Below are 18,652 nucleotides of genomic sequence, written 5' to 3'. Positions count from 1 at the left end.
GATGAGCCGTTTACCCAGGGCCCAGAGCGACATTTCGTGCTCTGCAGCGTCCTTAAAAACCCCCTATGTCCAGCCCCTCTCTGAAGATGCTGACCAACCAAATCCAGGGCACGCCCCTCAGGTATCGGCATCCAATCGAACACTTCACTGCACTGATGGTCTGAAGCACTGACTGGTCCGGCATTCATTCGTTGGGCGTGATCACTTGTTGGCGGGAAAAGCTTGGGAACGGCGAGGAGAGGAGGTACATTTCTATTCTTCAGCAAAGAAACCACAAGCTGGTTCTGACAAGGGGTTTTACTTCTCAGAAACCCGAGTGCACGTGGCGCCGCATAGGGCTCCCAACATGGTCCCTTTTCGACAATTGCAAACCTTTCCTGCATTCCCGGGAAATCACTTAATGGCCGTATGAGTCATGCTCCTTTCTTGTCCTGCACGTCAGCGGACATGTCACTCTGTCGTCTCCTTTGGATAGGAGGCATTCATCACTGGAGGATAGCACTTCTCGACTGGAAGGGTGGACAAAAGAAAGAAAGCACTTCCTGCTATTTCCCGCAGGGGGACGTTTCTTTGTGTTTTTCCAGACGTTCTCTTGACAGGGTCAATTTGGCATTTGCAGGTTGTCCACAAAGCAAAACATGCTTACAAAACAGGATTCCTGGAAACAGGCTCACTTAGAGCCATTGGACCATCACCACATATTCACAAAACTTATCCATGCCCACAGGCGAACAATAGAGCGCGCAATTGCGGATGTTTGGTCGTAACAGCCTCCTCCCCCGCCAGAAGAGTCTCGGAGGGCAGCAGTCCCAGCTGCTGCATGAAGAGACGACTTAATGGCCTGCACGTGAACGCTTGAAGCTCGCTGTTGCTTGTCGCGTTGTCTTGATTGTTGTAGGCCAAATTGCTCGAGCTGTCTGAAACTCAACCACATGTCGAAGCAAGCACTCGGCTCCCGTCTGAAGAGACCAGGTTAAAAGAAAACTGCCATTGTTGTTCGAGAAAAGCCCACTCTCAAGACGTTCAGGACCCACGTATTCCTAGAAAACCAAACGTGCTGCTTTACATAGTCACACATATACAAGCGCACGAGGAAAAAAAAATAAAACCTGATTATCAATTTGGATACATGGTGAGGAACATCTCGGACCGCTTAGAAAGAGCGGCTAAGCGCGTCCGCATTCCCATTTAACTTCCCCCTTTTGTATCTTATTTCAAAATTGTACTGCTGTAAAATCAAGCTCCACCTAAGAAGGCGACTGTTCTTCGATGTCGCAGTTTGCAGCCAAGCCAGGGGACAATGGTCCGTCTCTACGGTGAATTTGGCCCCTCCAAGATAGCACTGCAATTTTTGAATGGCCCATACAATGCAAGCGCACTCTTTCTCTGACGCGCAATAAGCCCTCTCTCTAGAACTCAGTTTTCTGCTCAGGTAGAGCACGGGGTGCTCATTACCGTCGTCATCTCTCTGGGAGAGAACAGCACCTAGCCCTCGATCACTGGCATCACACTGGACCGTGAATTCTCGGTCATAGTCTGGAGCTCGCAATACCGGACGGCTAATCAGCACAGCCTTCAGGTTTACGAAGGAGGCTTCCTTTTGTTCGTCCCAGACTACATTTGTCGGTTCTGTCTTGCGGAGAGCGTCGGTCAGAGGGCTAGTCAAAGATGAATAGTTAGGGATGTAGTGATTGTAGTATCCCGTCAGACCTAGGAATGCTCGAATTTCCGTCTTCGTGCTCGGCCGCGGGTAGTCTGCTACCGCAGAAATCTTAATCTCGCTGGGTTTCCTGAAACCTTGACCTACATTGTGACCCAAGTAGTCCACGGTCGCCCTTGCCAGGCAACATTTCTCGGCCTTTACGGTTAGTCCAGCTTGACGCAAAAGGCTCAGTACAGCTCTTAGATGTACCATATGGTCCGCCCATGAGTCGGAAAAAACCGCAATGTCATCTAAGTAAGGCACTGCGAATGTTTCACACCCCTTTAAAACCCTATCCATGAGTCGGGAAAAACAAAATGGAGCATTTTTGAGCCCGAAACTCATCATTGTTGGCTGGTAGCTGCCCGTCGGAGTGACGAAAGCCGCGTATCTGCTGGCGCGTTCAGTGAGCGGTACTTGCCAGTATCCTCGAGTAAGGTCCAGCGTAGTCACATATGCCGCTCTACTGACCTGTTCTACTCTCTCCTCAATATTCGGAATAGGATACACTTGATCCCTGGTGAGAGAATTTAGCTTTCGGTAGTCTACCACAGGCCTAGGGTCTTTACCTGGAGCTTCTACTAAGATCATAGGCGAAGCATAATCGCTTTCCGAGGGTTTTATTACTCCTAATTCCAGCATGCGAGTTACTTCCCTATCCAGAATTTCTCTTTGCCTTGGAGAGAATCGGTAGCACCTTGATCGCACTGGCACGTCTGAAGTCAGCTCAATATCGTGCTCAGTCAAATCAGTCCTGCCTGGCCTGTCCACGAAGCAGGACTCAAACTCTGTTATTATTTCGCCCAGATCGGACAGCTGGGATTTCTTTAGTTCTCCTCTCTGCTCCGTCTTTTTGAGAAGCTCCTGAGCGTTGCTTCCTTTTCCGCTGAGGCAAATCAAGTTGTCCCCCATCTCCTCGGGAAGGTTTAAAGTTAGATTTACCACGGCTTCCCTCTGCACATAAGGCTTCATAAGATTGCAATGATAAATGCGCACTTCTTTACGCCTACCGGGAATTTTCACTGCGTAGTTAGTGTTAGAAAGCTTTGCAACGACTTCAGCCGGTCCTTCCCACTGTACTTCGAGCTTATTCTGCCTTGAACTTCTCAGCAACATCACCTGGTCCCCGATACAAAACGTCCTTTGACGGGCTGTCTTATCATAGTACACCTTGGAACGAGCCTGGGCTGACTTCATGCTGGCCTCAACGAGTTCCTTAGTGTTATGTAAGCGATTCAAAAGGTTCAGAATGAATTCTACTACTGTTGGGTCTTCTCCGCGCCCCTCCCAGGCTTCGCGCACCATTCGCAAAGGTGAGCGCAGTGACCTTCCGTACACCAACTCGGCTGGGCTAAATCCAGTGGATTCGTGCGGCACTGACCGCAAAGCGAAAAGCGCTGCAGGCAGGCAGGTATCCCATTCGCGCTTGTTTTCATAGCACAGTCCCCTCAGGACTCGTTTGAGAACAGAGTGCCATCTTTCTACGCTGTTGCTCTGCGGATGATGGATCGAGCTATGCACTACCTTAATGCCGCATCGCTCGAGAAATGAGGTGGTGAGGACACTCGTGAAAACGCTACCCTGATCACTTTGGACCTCGGAAGGGAATCCAACTCGTGCAAACACTGACAGCAGCGAATCCACTACACTCTCGGACGTCACCTCGCGCAGCGGAACAGCCTCTGGAAACTTTGTGGCTGGGCATAACATAGTGAGGATATAACGGTACCCTGACTCTGTCACAGGAAGTGGCCCAACTACATCTATTACTAACCGGTGAAACGGCTCGGTAATGATTGGTACTAACACCATCGGCGCTTTCCACTTATCTTGCGCCTTTCCAACCCGCTGGCACGTGTCGCATGACCGTACAAAATTTTCCGTGTCCTTAAAACATCCAGGCCAATAGTATTCTTGCAACAGCCTCTGCTTTGTTTTCTTTATTCCAAGGTGACATGACCACGAGCTGCCATGGGAAAGTCGCAGTAAGTCTCCGCGGTACTTTTGGGGAACAACTAATTGGTCCCGCTCTACTCCGCGCTTATCCTTGAATAAGCGATACAGCACTCCCTTTCTCATCTCGAAAGAAATATTGTTTGCTGTCTTAGTGGCGCGGTGGCGCTCCCTTATCTCCTGTATCTTGGGATCATTGGCTTGCTCTATAGCTAAGTCCTCTCGGGTTCCACTTAAAAGTCTCGTGAGATTACTAGACACTGGCGGCAAGAGGTTACTCTCAAGAACGTCCTCATTCCGCGTCTCATCAAGCTCACTTTCAAGTTGACATATCTGAGATGCCTCGCTCTCAAAGTTTTCTGACCTGCTATCTTCCACATCGACCACTGTTTTAACTGCCGTTTCTTCCGCTGTGGAATTTTCTGGTATGAGCAGTGTAGCTAGTTCTCGCGCCCTTGAACGTGTTAAGGCTTGCACAACTCTGTCTCCGAACAGGATGCCCCTCTTTCGCAGTAGCATGTCCGATTTGTTGGAGAACAAATACGGATAGCACTTAGGAAGCTTTCCTGAAACGGCAGCCTCGGTTGTTAATTCGCCGAAAGGGCCCTCGATGACCACGTTCGCGATCGGCAAGCACACACTCTGTTCCTCAACTACCTGTCGGATCCATGCACACTGTCCTGTATAGTCGGAAGGCGATACATACGCCGGATGGACAACATCCATCGTTGCGGCCGAATCGCGCAGTACCTTGCAAGGCTTCCCGTTGACTACTAGGTCATGCAGGTAGGGTTCTAAAAGCTGCATATTTTCATCGCAGTCCCTGACATACGAGAAAGCAATCTTTTCTTTCCGGCAGTTGACGGCAATGTGACCCTGCTCATTACACCTAAAGCATGTGAGCGGCTTCCTAGCCTCAAGCTTATTCTTTGTGTTCTGCACGTTGGTCACTTCCCCACTTTTCTCACTGCCGTCCTTTCTAGGGAATTTGCCTGAAGAAACCTTCATTTCTTCGTTTCCAACTCTAGCAAAGTGCCTTTCCTGACGGTTTTTCACACTGAACTTGGGATTGCGGGGCCTATCCACTGCTGGGTTGCTGAATTGTCGGCGCGAAGCATACTCCTCAATAAGTTCGGCAGCTTCAGTTGCCGACTTAATTTCGCCTCGGTCCTGTAACCAATTTCTTTCTTTTTCTGGGAGGCAGTTATAAAACTGCTCCAAAAGAATTCGCTCGACTACAGCGTCCCTATCACTGTAGGAATCTGTGCTCTTTAGCCACTCGCCCAAATTGACTCTTAAATTGTACAGGAATTCAGGGTAACTCTCGTCCCTGGACTTAGTAGCGTTCCGAAAACGTTGTCTGAACGCCTCGGCGCTAAGCCTATACTTTCTCAGAAGGCAAGTTTTGACCTTCTCGTAGTTGTCCGCGTCCTCCTTGCTCAGCCGCGCGACAACCTCCGCTGCCTCGCAGTGCAGAACCGTCAATAATCTCTGAGACCAAGTGTCTCGCTGGAAGGACAGTTTTTCGCAGGTTCGCTCAAAGTTAGCCAGATACAGACCGATATCCCCTGATATCACATATGGCTGCATGTACTTTGACATCTTGAAATCTGCCTCCTTGTTGAGAAGAGGCACCGCTAGCTGGGGACAATTGCCCGACCTCTTGCTCAACTCTAGTTCTAATTTCCGGAGCTCAATTTCTTGGTCCAGCTTTTTTTCTTCTCTTTCACGCTTCTTTTCCTCTTTTTCCCACTCACGTTCGCGCTCCTTTTCCTCTTTTTCCCGCTCTTTCTGCTGTCTGAGCTGCTCCTCCTTTTTTTGTCCGATGAGGTTCCATGCTTCACTGAGCTCCTCATCATCTGTTCCCAAATCAGTGATTGCCTTTATAATCAAGGGCTTTCGTGCCAAACCACTTGTATTAATTCCCAATTCCTCACACAATAGCAACAGGTCCGGTTTCTGCAGCTTTTGTAGGTCCATGATCGCTCCGAGTGTCGGCTACTTCCAAAACAACAGTGCAAACTACCAAACCTAAAGGCGTTTCAACACTTTTTACCAGTTCTTAAAATCTAACCCTGTTCTAGAACCTGGTCCACATCAGAAGAAAAGCCAAGCACTCACCCACACATGCGATCGATGTTCCGAGCTGCCCTCTTGTTGGCCGATTGTTGCGCCTGCTTGTTGCTTGAGATGCCACCTCCGATCACCAGATGTTGTGGCTTGTAGCTTCAGATCCACCTCCAATCACCAGATGTTGTGGCTTGTAGATTCAGATCCCAACGCTGGTCACCAGTGTTGGGGCTTGTAGATCCAGATCCTACCGCTGATCACCAGTTGTCGTGACGCTGGGGCTACGTCGACCCGGCCTTCACTTGGTAGCGTGCAGAGACTCGGGGTTGAAGTAGGATTGAATCTTCGAAGTTGGTGAAATATGTACAAGCAGGTTTACTGGCACTTTGAGAAAACGTATTTACAAGAATATTTACATGAAGAAGAAGGGTACATCAGCAAAATGACAAGCGTTAAGAGTTCATAGCGAGAAGCGACTGGATGAGCCGTTTACCCAGGGCCCAGAGCGACATTTCGTGCTCTGCAGCGTCCTTAAAAACCCCCTATGTCCAGCCCCTCTCTGAAGATGCTGACCAACCAAATCCAGGGCACGCCCCTCAGGTATCGGCATCCAATCGAACACTTCACTGCACTGATGGTCTGAAGCACTGACTGGTCCGGCATTCATTCGTTGGGCGTGATCACTTGTTGGCGGGAAAAGCTTGGGAACGGCGAGGAGAGGAGGTACATTTCTATTCTTCAGCAAAGAAACCACAAGCTGGTTCTGACAAGGGGTTTTACTTCTCAGAAACCCGAGTGCACGTGGCGCCGCATAGGGCTCCCAACATGGTCCCTTTTCGACAATTGCAAACCTTTCCTGCATTCCCGGGAAATCACTTAATGGCCGTATGAGTCATGCTCCTTTCTTGTCCTGCACGTCAGCGGACATGTCACTCTGTCGTCTCCTTTGGATAGGAGGCATTCATCACTGGAGGATAGCACTTCTCGACTGGAAGGGTGGACAAAAGAAAGAAAGCACTTCCTGCTATTTCCCGCAGGGGGACGTTTCTTTGTGTTTTTCCAGACGTTCTCTTGACAGGGTCAATTTGGCATTTGCAGGTTGTCCACAAAGCAAAACATGCTTACAAAACAGGATTCCTGGAAACAGGCTCACTTAGAGCCATTGGACCATCACCACATATTCACAAAACTTATCCATGCCCACAGGCGAACAATAGAGCGCGCAATTGCGGATGTTTGGTCGTAACAAAATCCATGCCACGTTTTGTACACCTCTTACCCAGCCGCCCTGAAGAAACCGTTTTGAATAGGCGTACTGGCCTGACTTAATTCAGTGCGGACGCCCGAAGTACCTGCGCCGCGCATAGAGTACCCCGAGTAAATTATGTTTCTCTCCTAAGGGGTTATTGAGAACAAAGTTTTCAGCTTTAGTTTCTTTTTATGCATACGCAAACCAAACTGCGAAGAAATGTTCAAGATTTTGCGGAAAAACAGGCGGAAGAGTCGTTTTTAAAGTAATTTCGCACAGTATACACAAGGTAATTAAGGTACTGTATTGTTGTCGACGGAGGCCCCACGCACTTTCGGCCCACGGAGGAAAGCCGCGCAGACCTTCCCCAGGCTCCCGCTTCGAACTCTACAGGGGCGCTCTACTCCGCTGTGGCGCCTCTCTCAAGCATCTCAACTTACTCGGCCACTCCGGTCTCGGACATCTGGCCGGACAGGGAGTGATGAGAGGGGCCGAGTGACCTATTCCGCCGCAAAAAGATAGAGCAAAAATCGAAAACTTACAAAGACGGGCTGTGAGATTCATTTTCAATAAATTCAAGAGGACTGATTCCCCATCGGCTTTAATGACAGTTAACGAAATTAAACCTCTCCATACAAGACGTCATCACGAATATGGACAAGATAGTCAAAGTAGCCGAGGAATTCTATACAGATCTCTACAGAAGCCAAAGTAGTCAGGACCGTAAGGAGATTGGCGGTAGGGAAAAACAGTCGGACGTTCCACCAGTTACGAAGGACAAGGTCAAGAAAGCATTAGAAACTATGAAAAGGTGGATATCAGCTGGAGAGGATTAGATAACTACAGATTTGCTGAAGGACGGGGGGGGGGGGGGGGGATATCGTGTTAGAAAGGCTGGCCACCCTGTATACGCAGTGCCTGGTGTCATCGACGGTACCGGAACCATGGAAGAATGCAAACATTATCCTCATCCATAAGAAAGGGGACTCTAAGGACCTTAAAAATTACAGACCAATCAGCTTACTGTCTGTTACGTATAAGGTATTTACTAAGGTAATCGCTAATAGAATCAGGACAACCTTAGACTGCAATCAAGCAAAGGATCAAGCAGGTTTTCGGAAACGGTACTCTACTATCGATCATATCCATACCATCAATCAGGTGATAGAAAAATGCTCAGAATATAACCAGCCCTTATACATAGCGTTTATTGATTACGAAAAAGCATTTGACTCAGTTGAAACCTCGGCGGTGATGCAGGCATTGCGAAATCAGGGGGTGGACGAGCCGTACATGAAAGTGCTGGAGGATATATATAGTGGCTGCACAGCAACCACAGTTCTGCATAAAGAAAGTAACAAAATTCCCATAAAGAAAGGTGCTAGGCAAGCAGACACAATCTCCCCAGTACTATTCACAGCTTGCTTAGAGGAAGTATTCAGAAACTTGGAATGGGAGCAGTTAGGGATAAGGGTAGATGGAGAATATACCTCAGTAATCTGCGATTTGCTGATGACATTGCCTTGCTAAGCAACTAGGGGATGAACTGCAAATAATGATTGGTGGCCTAGACAGGAAAAGTAGAAAGGTAGGCTTGAAAATCAATATGCAGAAGACAAAGGTAATGCTCAACAGCCTCGGAAAGGAACAGCAGTTTACATTAGGTAGCGAAGTACTGGAAGTAGTAGGCGAATATGTCTACTTAGGACAGGTAGTGGCCACAGATCCGGGCCATGAAAGGGAAATAACAAGTAGAATAAGATTGGGATGAAGCGCATTCGGCAAGCACTCACAGATTATGACTAGCAGCTTACCGGTATCGCTAAAGAGGAAAGCATATAACAGTTGCATCTTACCTGTACTCACCTATGAGGCTGAAACGTGGATGCTAACCAAGAGAGTTCTACTTAAGCTGAGGACAACCCAGAGGGCTATGGAACGAAAAATGGTAAGGGTGCAGGAAACGGTAAGGGTGATAGGAAACGTGCAGAGTGAGTCAGAGAAATAACTCAGGTTACCGACATTCTAGTGGAAATTAAGAGGAAGAAATGGGCATGGGCAGGACATGTAGTACGAAGAGAGGATAACCGATGGTCGCTTAGGGTAACACACTGGATTCCAAGGAAAGGAAAGCGTAGCAGGGGGCGGCAGAAAGTTAGGTGGGCGGATGAGGTTAAGAAGTTCGCAGAGGTCAAGTGGATGCAGCTAGCACAGAACCGGGTTAAGTGGAGAAATATGGGAGAGGCCTTCGCCCTGCAGTGGGTATAGTCAGGCTGATGATGATGATTATATAAGACGGAAGGTTTCTCGACTAACATTTCTTTATTCACTCATCCAGGGAAAGTTTGGAATTTCTTCTTCATCTTGTTACTCCATCAACCACACGAAAAACCCGTCACCAACATACCCATGCCCTAACACCCTATTTCGCAAAAACTAACTCGTTTAAATACTGTGCGTTCCACTGTGCGTTCCGTTTAAATATACTGTGTGTTCCGTTTAAATATTGTGCGTTCCACGCACAATAAAAGAGTGGAACGCACTCCATGAAAAAAAAATTTCAGGTGAGAGTTTTGAGATGACTGTTAGCAGAGAATGTATTTACTAAAGAATGTATCTGCAATGTATTCCTTTAGGCTTGTTTCGTTCGCTTGTGTCATGTGTCAACTGTTTTTGTATGGCGTTTTACAACATGTTATGTTATTTGCCCTTCCTGCTTGGACCACATGAGTTCTGCAGTATTGTATAAATAAAAAATAAAGGACGAACCCTTCCGGACAGTATGCGTTTGTACGCCGTTCAAGCGAATGGTAAGACAACGCAGGGACAAAAACATGTTCCCTTGTTCTTTTCAAGCGACTGTGCTGACTGCAGTGTTCACTTTCAAAAATTGCTATAGAAAGCGGAAAATAAAATAAAAATATTTTCAGGAACAAGAACTGATGCTAAGTAATAAACGTCTGCTTTGGATGGTAAATAAAAGTTTGAAAGCCTGGACAACAATGCCGTGTCAGTTTTTGTAGCGAAAGCTCCACTGACCATGAACTTGCGATTTCAGCAGTCGCCGCAGCTGCCGGGATGGATGGATGGATGGATGGATGGATGGATGGATGGATGGATGGATGGATGGATGGATGGATGGATGGATGGATGGATGGATGGATGGATGGATGGATGGATGGATGGATGGATGGATGGATGGATGGATGGATGGATGGACGGATGGATGGATGGACGGACGGACGGACGGACGGACGGACGGACGGACGGACGGACGGACGGACGGACGGACGGACGGACGGAATATAGGAGCGTCCCCTTTGAAACGGGGTGGTAGCAGTAGCTATCATGCTCATTTTTCTCCCTATATCTTAATTATTGATTTAGAATGGTGAACTAAACCATCATTCTATTTATTAAATTTTGTTCCTACATTACTAACATTATGTCACTTCTCTGCTTTTAAGCCACCGATCTTCCAGTCGTTTTTTGCTAGTTTCCACCGCCGTTTTATTCACCCGGCCACTGTTATCTCTAAACCCCAGAGCTTCAGGAACAGTGATTTCGCCTGCACCAACTTCCGGATGGATACCATTACATTCGAGTATAATATGGGCAATTGTTTCACTGGAGTTTCCACATACAGCACATGCATCATCTCCATTGTTAAATTTCTTTTTGTAGCTGCGTGTTCTAAGGCACCCTGATCTAGCTTCAAAAAGTAGGGCACTGCCTCTTGAGTTATTAAAGAAATCTTCCTTCCTGATCTGCATTTTCCACTTTCGGTATAATTCCACACTCTGTTTCTTTTCCATCGAATTTATCCAATTTTTACCTTTTGTGTTTTTCACCTGTTGCTTAATGCTCTTTATTTCTCCGTCCTTGTTACTAGCATACTTACTAGTCAGTTTCCTAGTTCTTTTCCTCCATTGTGAGTCAACGCTTTTTAAATACAGGTATTTGAATACTTTGCGGAAGCCGCGCGCTCGCAGCGCCATCTGGCATGACGTCACACCACTGAGTCGGTCTCCTCATTAAAAAAAAAGTCTTCACCGGGAATCGAACCTCCATCCTTCGGGTCCCCAGCCGAGCGCTTTTCCAACTGCGCCACGCCCAGGATTTTTTTTTTCTCTTTATTGCATGGAAGTACTTCGAGTAATTTAACCAGGTCGCATTCCGCAACCTGTCAATATACAGTTATACCAGCATCAAGCTCTCGCTTTGACCACACATCAAAATTCCGGGAGGCATATACATGCATCAAGTAAAGGTAACCAGGCAGGAGGTCGATCCTGCGCAGCATATACCCCCCACTCCCCCCCTCGCCATAGCACATTGATCTCTGAACAGAGACTTCGATGAACGTGCTGGCTCTGCGTGGCGATCTGTCATGCGGCTCTTCCACAGGCTAAAAAGTCCCATGAGTACAAAAAGGTCACATGGCGCCTCAGGAGCTTCCATTGTAGGCAAAAATCTTATAGTATAGGGCGTAATATCAATGTCCTTTTTGAGAGTCCTTTGAAGAATGTCCCAAAAAAACACTGCATCACGACAATAGACAAAGCAATGATGTATAGTTTCTGGCTGCTGACACAGGCGACAGTCTACTGACCGTGGCACAAAAGTCCCTTTTGCACGAAGCCACGTTTTGACAGGTAAGGTTGATGTGTGAAGTTTAAAAAAGAAAGTCTTTGCGGCTGATTGTATATACATTCGTTGAACCCGCTTTAATACACTATTGTCCAGAAACGGGAGGTAAGACTGCCAATACATCGGTACAGGAAATAATGTCTCAATAGGAACTTTTGTCATTTGTCTTCTGGATAGACTGTACAGGTATTCCAAGGGAAAATGTACAGTGAGGAAATGGAATGTTACGGTAACTTCCTTGAGAAAACCCCACAAAGGACCCTCACTCCTATGACCAGTGGGCGCAAACAGATTAAGCAAATGGGCACTTCATCGTCTATTAAACGCAGTTAGGGGGAAGGGATGGCTTGCTGTTTTAAAAAATAAAAAGCTTGAAACAAGCATGATGAACAAACAAGTGCTGTAGGCCTGCTCCACCAGCCTCCAAAGGGAGAAACAAATTATCTCGACGCATAGGCTCCCATTGAGAGCGGCACAAAAACGTAGCAAAAATTCTATTCATGGACTGTACTTTGTTTCTTGCACAATGCAACACCTGAAATACGTAGATAAGCTTAGAAGTCAGGAAGACATTGCAAACTTGTGCTCGTGCAAATAGAGACAGCTCCCTACCCATCCATGCCTGGGTTCGTCGCCTAACTAATGAGATCTGAGAATCCCAGTGAGGCCCACTATTGCGATATTGATGCCAAGGAACCACCAAATACTTTAAGTTTTCGGAGTCCCACCTGATGCCGGCAAAAAAAGTTAGGCTTTGTCCTAACCAGAACCCCTTTGACTTATCTAGGTTAAGAGGCGCCCCCGAACTATCACAAAAACGCTCAGTTAAGCGCAAAACCTCGGTCAGACTCTTTTTATTAGTACAGAAAAGGGCAATGTAACCAGCATAAGCCAAAACCTTAATTTCACCTTGCGATAGTGAGAAGCCACGAACTGCTTTGGTTTTGATGATACGACATAGGGGCTCAAGATATAACGCGAAGAACAAAGGCGATAGTGGACATCTCAAACAGATGATGTGAGAGGAATCGGTTTGGTTACGTTTTGATTAACAATCAGTCTTAGAGTGGTCGCTTTATAACCTAGTTCAATGCATTTATGCAAGACATCATCAATGTTTTTACTCTCCAATACAGCAAACAAAAAATCGCCCCTTATCAAAAGCTTTTGCCAGATCAATCTGAATTAGGACCCCTTGACTGGCCTCATCTGACACTGTTTCTATCACAGAACGTGCAATATGGATATGGTTTTGAATACTACGGCCTTTGATTCCACACACTTGGTGTGGCCCTAATAAATCTAATGCCACAAGCTGCAGACGAGAAGAAAGAACCTTAGCAAATATTTTATAATCCACGTTGCATAAGGATATCGGACGGTACCCTTCAACAGTTTTCAACCGGCATGCGTCTGTGGTTTTCAGGATTAGTATGGTGTGACCAGTATAGAATGTGGGAGGCAAAAAAGCCTTTGTCATAAGCTGCACTGAAAACTTCCAATAAGACAGGTGCTAAGGTAAGCATAAAGTTTCTAGAATTCGTTACTCAGACTATCCGGGTCTGGAGACTTCTGGCCCTGTAGTGAAAAAATGGTCGACTTGATTGCATCTAAAGTGATAACAAAGGCGATAGAGGACAGCCCTGTCGAACAGATGATTTGAGAGGAATTTTTTTTTTCTTTTACTGCGTCGTATTAATTACACTGAAAAAATCTCCTATGCACATGGACTATGTACAAATGATTAAGAAAAGAGCATCGAATCAACACGACGCGCAATAGGATACACCAAGTCAACAAAACTAAACAAGCGTTGAGGTGCCGGCTACATAGTCCATGTCGCAATTTATACCACCGGGATCTTGAGTAGCGCATCTTAATTCTCCTTCTCTAGAGTGAGGAGGATAGTAGTGATGATGATATGCTAGTCAGCGGCGCATTTCGGGTGGACGTGTACTCAGCATTGGACAGGATTGGATTGGACTAGATTAAATTGGACTGGATTGGACTGATTTGGATTGAATTGGACAGGATTGGATGGTATTGGATTTGACTGGAATGAACTGTACTTGATTGGACTGGTTCAGATTACACTGAATTAGATGGGATTAGATTGGATTTTAAAGGAGTAGGCAGCCCAGCGCCAGCCACACATGCTTTCGTTACGTATACCCTCGCCTAGCTGAGATAAGCCACAGCCAATTTTTGAAACGCAGAAAAGCGCATTTTTAAAGCCCTGCAACGCATATCAGTGAGATTAGTAACGGGTTCACGGCGACATTGACATAATCCAGGATCCGAGCGCTACAAGTGCTATCGCGGTAAACACAAGTGAATGCCATGGCAGTTACTGTGGGGACTCATTCAGTGTCAAGTAACTTGATGATAACGCGGGGTGGTTACTGATTATGAATTATGATTATGATTATGATTATGATTATGAATGAAGCTTCTACAGAAACTTCATAGTTGTAAAAAAGAACGAAAGACTTTGGTGCGCGGTTAGAGTGTGGGAGCAGTGCCTGTTCGGTTCAGTAAGTTCTACTAGGCAAATTTACAGCGAATTACCAAGCAAATCAGAGCGAACTGACAAACAATTTTAAGTGGTAATGGCGTTGGTGAAGTATTTAGAAGAATTCCTCAAGGTGAGCAAGGTTTGAAATAAGCTAAGGTAATGACTCCATAATGGCATACCTCTACCTTGGAGGATTGCCCTGATCTTTGGAACAGCAAAGCAATTGTACGCACTGGCGATAGTTTTCAATATACGAATATACGAGAATTTCGATTAGCGACTCGCTGAACGAATTAAACAGGGTACGTTAAAAAATATCCGAGACGAATCGGATACGTCCTGTTGTTAACGAATAGTTTTCAAGTAATTGGCACAAATTTCGAACAAGGCGCGCTGTGGTTTTCTTCGAATATTTCAAAAACAGGGTATACTACGACACCGCATACCATGCTGCCGCAATAGGCCTGCGGCGGGACGGAGGTTTAAACTCTGCAACGCGACCCACTTCAGTGGCAGCATATGTAATCCTCATAAATATTACTCCACGATTAGGCTAAGCGGTAGTGCTAATGCTTGATATCCGACCATGGGCGCAGTGGCTGAGAGAGAGAGCTTTCCCCCTCTCAAGTACTCCTCTATAGCGCCGCTTATTCGCCGATGCCATCAGTTTCAATTGGTAATTCGATTATTTGTATTAAGTGAGGTTATATACTTATTGTACTGACCGAGTGCTCCACACGTCTAGTGAGCTTTCTGACGAATATAGCTAGAACTGTATAAGATTTACCACAGCATCCATTTAGTGCTTTTAGAACGACGATCGCGCAAGTGTAAATATTATTCAAATTATTCGATGAGTATTCGATTCGGTGTCTGTGTATACACTACTCGATAGTAGCAATACGCGCCGTAGTATCTACTATACACTACGTATTGTAACAAGGCTACTCGAATTCGATTAGGTCATGAAAATCTTAGCTATTCTTACAACCGTTGATTTGACGTCATAGCAATCGGTCTGATGGGATGGAAAAGTGAGTACTTTCCTTTTGTCCCTAAACATGAGAGTATTTCAACGTAATGAAACCAAGTAGGGCATGATCTTTTGCGCACAGATGGAAGTTGATGGATATAACTAAGTGCAATGCAAAGCACGAGAGTGTATTGCAGTACGCATGTCTTGCGATCGGCAGTCCGGCGGTAGCTTTTTAGCTATACTATCTAAAACTATATATATAGCTACCGCCAGACTGCCGATTACAAGGCATGCGTGTTAGGCAAATGTGCATTCAGGCAGCTGCAAAAGCGTTCTTTTTCACATTACACACAGCGACGTTGCCTGTCAAGACATTTCTTCATGATAAGGAGATGTTTGTGCCCTGGTCGGTGAATTGTCTTTGTAACGTGTCTGAGACAACTGATCATTGCTTTATTCTGTGCCGTGATGCTATTCTTTTGGGACATACTACAAAGAAATCTTAAAAAGGACATTGAAATTACACCATATACAATTAGATTTTTGGCTCATGACAAAAACTCTGTCGTGCCTTACGATCTATTTGTGTTGATGGGACTGTTCAGTCTTTGGAAATGCCGCAATGATGGACAGGGGATTCCGAGCTATCAAGATCGTCCAAATCAGTGTTTCGGGAGCAGCGTGCTTTGGAGAGGAGTTTGTATGCTGCACGTGAAGAACCTCCAAACTGGATGCCGTATCTAGATGCCTGTGTTTGTCTCTCAGAATTTTGATGTTTTGATGATGGTGCATTGTCTGGCTAGGGATATGGCGGGCTCATATTAAGCAACCCGGTAACTTAAGACATGACAAGATTAAGTAAGTCGAGTGTTTTGTTTATTTATTATTTTTTTTTACGGAAGTTTTTCTCATGCAATAAAGAAAAAAAAAAAAAGTCCGGAGGTAGCTACATACGACGTTCCGGACTCCTCCTCACGAGAAATTCCTGGGTTCGAATCCACTATAACGTTTCTTCGTTTTTTTTTTTTTTTCAAAAACAAGCAATAGAGGACACAGGATGACTAATACTGGCTAGATATATCTCATGCCATCAAGACCACAGCGCCCCAGCCATTTACGGTGTCTACTCGCACGTAGTTTGTTTAATTAGACTCGCGTTCGAGTTTGGCCACACGGATGAATATAGACGTATAATAGATACTGATATCCGATGGCTGCACCATTTCACTGAGAAGGCTTAAACAGGGAAGCTTTGGCAAGAGGAGTAAAAGCAGATTCATTTTGGTGCGAACTTTGTCGGAAGTGCGCCTCAGCGTTCCCTGTGCAATTGCGTTATCTATGCAGCGGCGCGGCTTGAGACGCGTTACTCGAGTGTCCCCCTGGGCCAGATTGAGATCTCCCCGTCTGCGTGGCTCGGCTTCTTTCCACTTATTCGAAATAGTTAGCAAACTAAACACCGGGAGTGTCCAGACGCCATTACCGAATACACGCTAACCAGAGTTGCTGCGTTAGCGGCTGTCTTTACGTAACCTATGCAGAGCAATAGAAGCGGCGCTGTGCGGATTCATATTTCTTCGCAACAGGGGAAACAAAAAGACAGTGCCATTAGGGTAGGCGGGCGGCGTTTGCAGACTTTGTACGAAGAGGACCAGAACATGCAGAGTCGTGCTACGACGGCGTGGCAAGGGGCTTCGGTTTTCGAGAGCGGGTGTTCGGATGACACTGTATATGTACCTACTTATCTCTCGCTTCGGGAGTACGTGCTGTACATCCTACCGCTTCAAATCGCGTCTCTCCCGCGTGGCTGTATGTAGCGGTGGTATATACATGCGCGCAAAACATGTCCCGAAGAAGCAAAACCAATCATTTTTTGTCTGCCAGCGTATAATAAGTACTTCTTAGAAATTAGAATTAAAAAAAAAAATTGAGGGAAGGAAAAAAAAAACGAGTGCTAAATGCGCCAATTCGTTCGGTTTATAGAGACTTTGCGATGCACCATTATGGACTAAACCTCCTATGTTTCGACTGCGCGTTGCGCACTTTGTTCAGCATTTTGTAGCGCGCTACGTAAGGAATGCATCGCATATGTGCTTCGCCGTAACGACCAGTGCTCTGGGAAGGTTGCGCAATGCCCGTCGTCACAATGACAAGCAGAACACATTGCTTCGCAGGAAGTTCTTTGTTTCCGGCCGCTTTTGTTCAGTTATGCACGCAATTGAGATTGCGCGCAGAAGAAGAAATTCTCTTTTCAGGGCGGTTTCGCCTGTCTTGCAGTTCCTTCGTGTTCTTTTTCTCTCTCTCTCTCTCTTTCTACGAAGAACGGCAGCGGAGAGCAGCGGCGATTATTGCTGTACAAAAAGTGACGTCAAAGGACCGTTTTAAATGCAGCATGCGAGCTCAATGGATATCCGGAAAAGGGGGAATTGTTCTCACTTAAAGAGACCTGAAATGAGGAAACATTCGTCTATAGCGAGTGAAGAAACTTTTTCTTTCTTTCTTTAGACTGGTGCTCTTTCTTTTTCTTTGTTTAGACTGGTGCATATGCAGGCAGTAAAGAAGCGGAATAATTGACTCTTAAAAAAAAAAAAAGAAAAAAGCAGTGGGAGAGAAACCTGAAGCTACAAGGGAAAAATGGGACAAAATTATGATGAGCATATAAGAAAAATGCGCAGTGCAGGATCCCTATGTGGCTTTATCAATTTCTACTCTAATATTTTGGATTAGTACGAGCTTTGTGTGAATTTAGAGTCACCCTTTGGCTGATTCGCACTTGTCATGGTTCTGGCCCGAAGCTGCATTGAGCCCTCAGGAAAGCGGCTTTTTATTGACTGGGAACATCTGTTTCCATAGACAGGTTCTTTTCCTTTTATCGAGCGCAGTTTTTTTTTATTGCCCATTTTTTTGCAGGACTCCCTATTTTACCGCTCTAAGTTATGCATTTGCTATACAATTGCTCGAGGCAATCTCGTCCGGACGTTGTCGTTCTGTTACTCACAATACTGTTGCGAACACTAAGTTCGCAACAGTTACCCAGTGCTGCAAGCAGCCAGCGTAAGTGCACACCATTTCCCCTACCCCTTCCCGAGAGGCATGGGAGACTGCCCTCCTCAACTGCTCCACACTGGAGTCTCAACGGGCTCTGGTGAAACGGGCGCGAGACGGGGCCTCGTCATGCGGTGTCCCGGACTAGGGACGCCGACCATGTAGCGGGGCCACTCTGCATGTGGCTCTCAAACTCCAATTAGTCGCGCATGCGATCTGGCCGTTATTATGCAGCCGCTTGTAGGCTATAAATACCAGCATGCAATCTCGAATAAACGCTATTCTTCTTCTTGCTTCCACGCTGCTTGTACGTTGTTGGACGCTGGAACATGGCGTCACAAGTGGGATAGCGTTCACGTATGCAGTAACGCGCTGATAGTAACGCGCTGATCGAAGCGGTGGTGTCACTGTGCACTGCACGATGGATTTAGTGAAGCCACCGCAGCCGCTGGTGCTGTCCGGTAGCACCGCGAAGAACTGGAGCCTCTTCAAGCA

At 46.3% G+C, this 18,652-nt stretch overlaps 1 long non-coding RNA gene and 1 pseudogene across 1 annotated transcript in view; both read right to left on the bottom strand.

Annotated features, from left to right (window-relative positions):
* The window catches only part of LOC146186360 (uncharacterized), a 238,079-nt gene that overhangs the window by 146,002 nt on the left and 73,425 nt on the right, over window positions 1-18,652 (bottom strand). The gene's annotated exons all lie outside the window — the stretch shown is intronic.
* Window positions 11,207-17,892, bottom strand: LOC146186361 (uncharacterized; annotated as a pseudogene).

The sequence above is a fragment of the Amblyomma maculatum genome, chromosome 6 (genome assembly GCF_055883805.1).
Source record: "Amblyomma maculatum isolate TAMU_Amacu chromosome 6, ASM5588380v1, whole genome shotgun sequence".
In the NCBI taxonomy this organism is placed as follows: Eukaryota; Metazoa; Arthropoda; class Arachnida; order Ixodida; family Ixodidae; genus Amblyomma; species Amblyomma maculatum.
The sequence above is the reverse complement of the archived record's forward strand: the minus strand, read 5'-3'. Positions and strand labels throughout refer to the sequence as shown.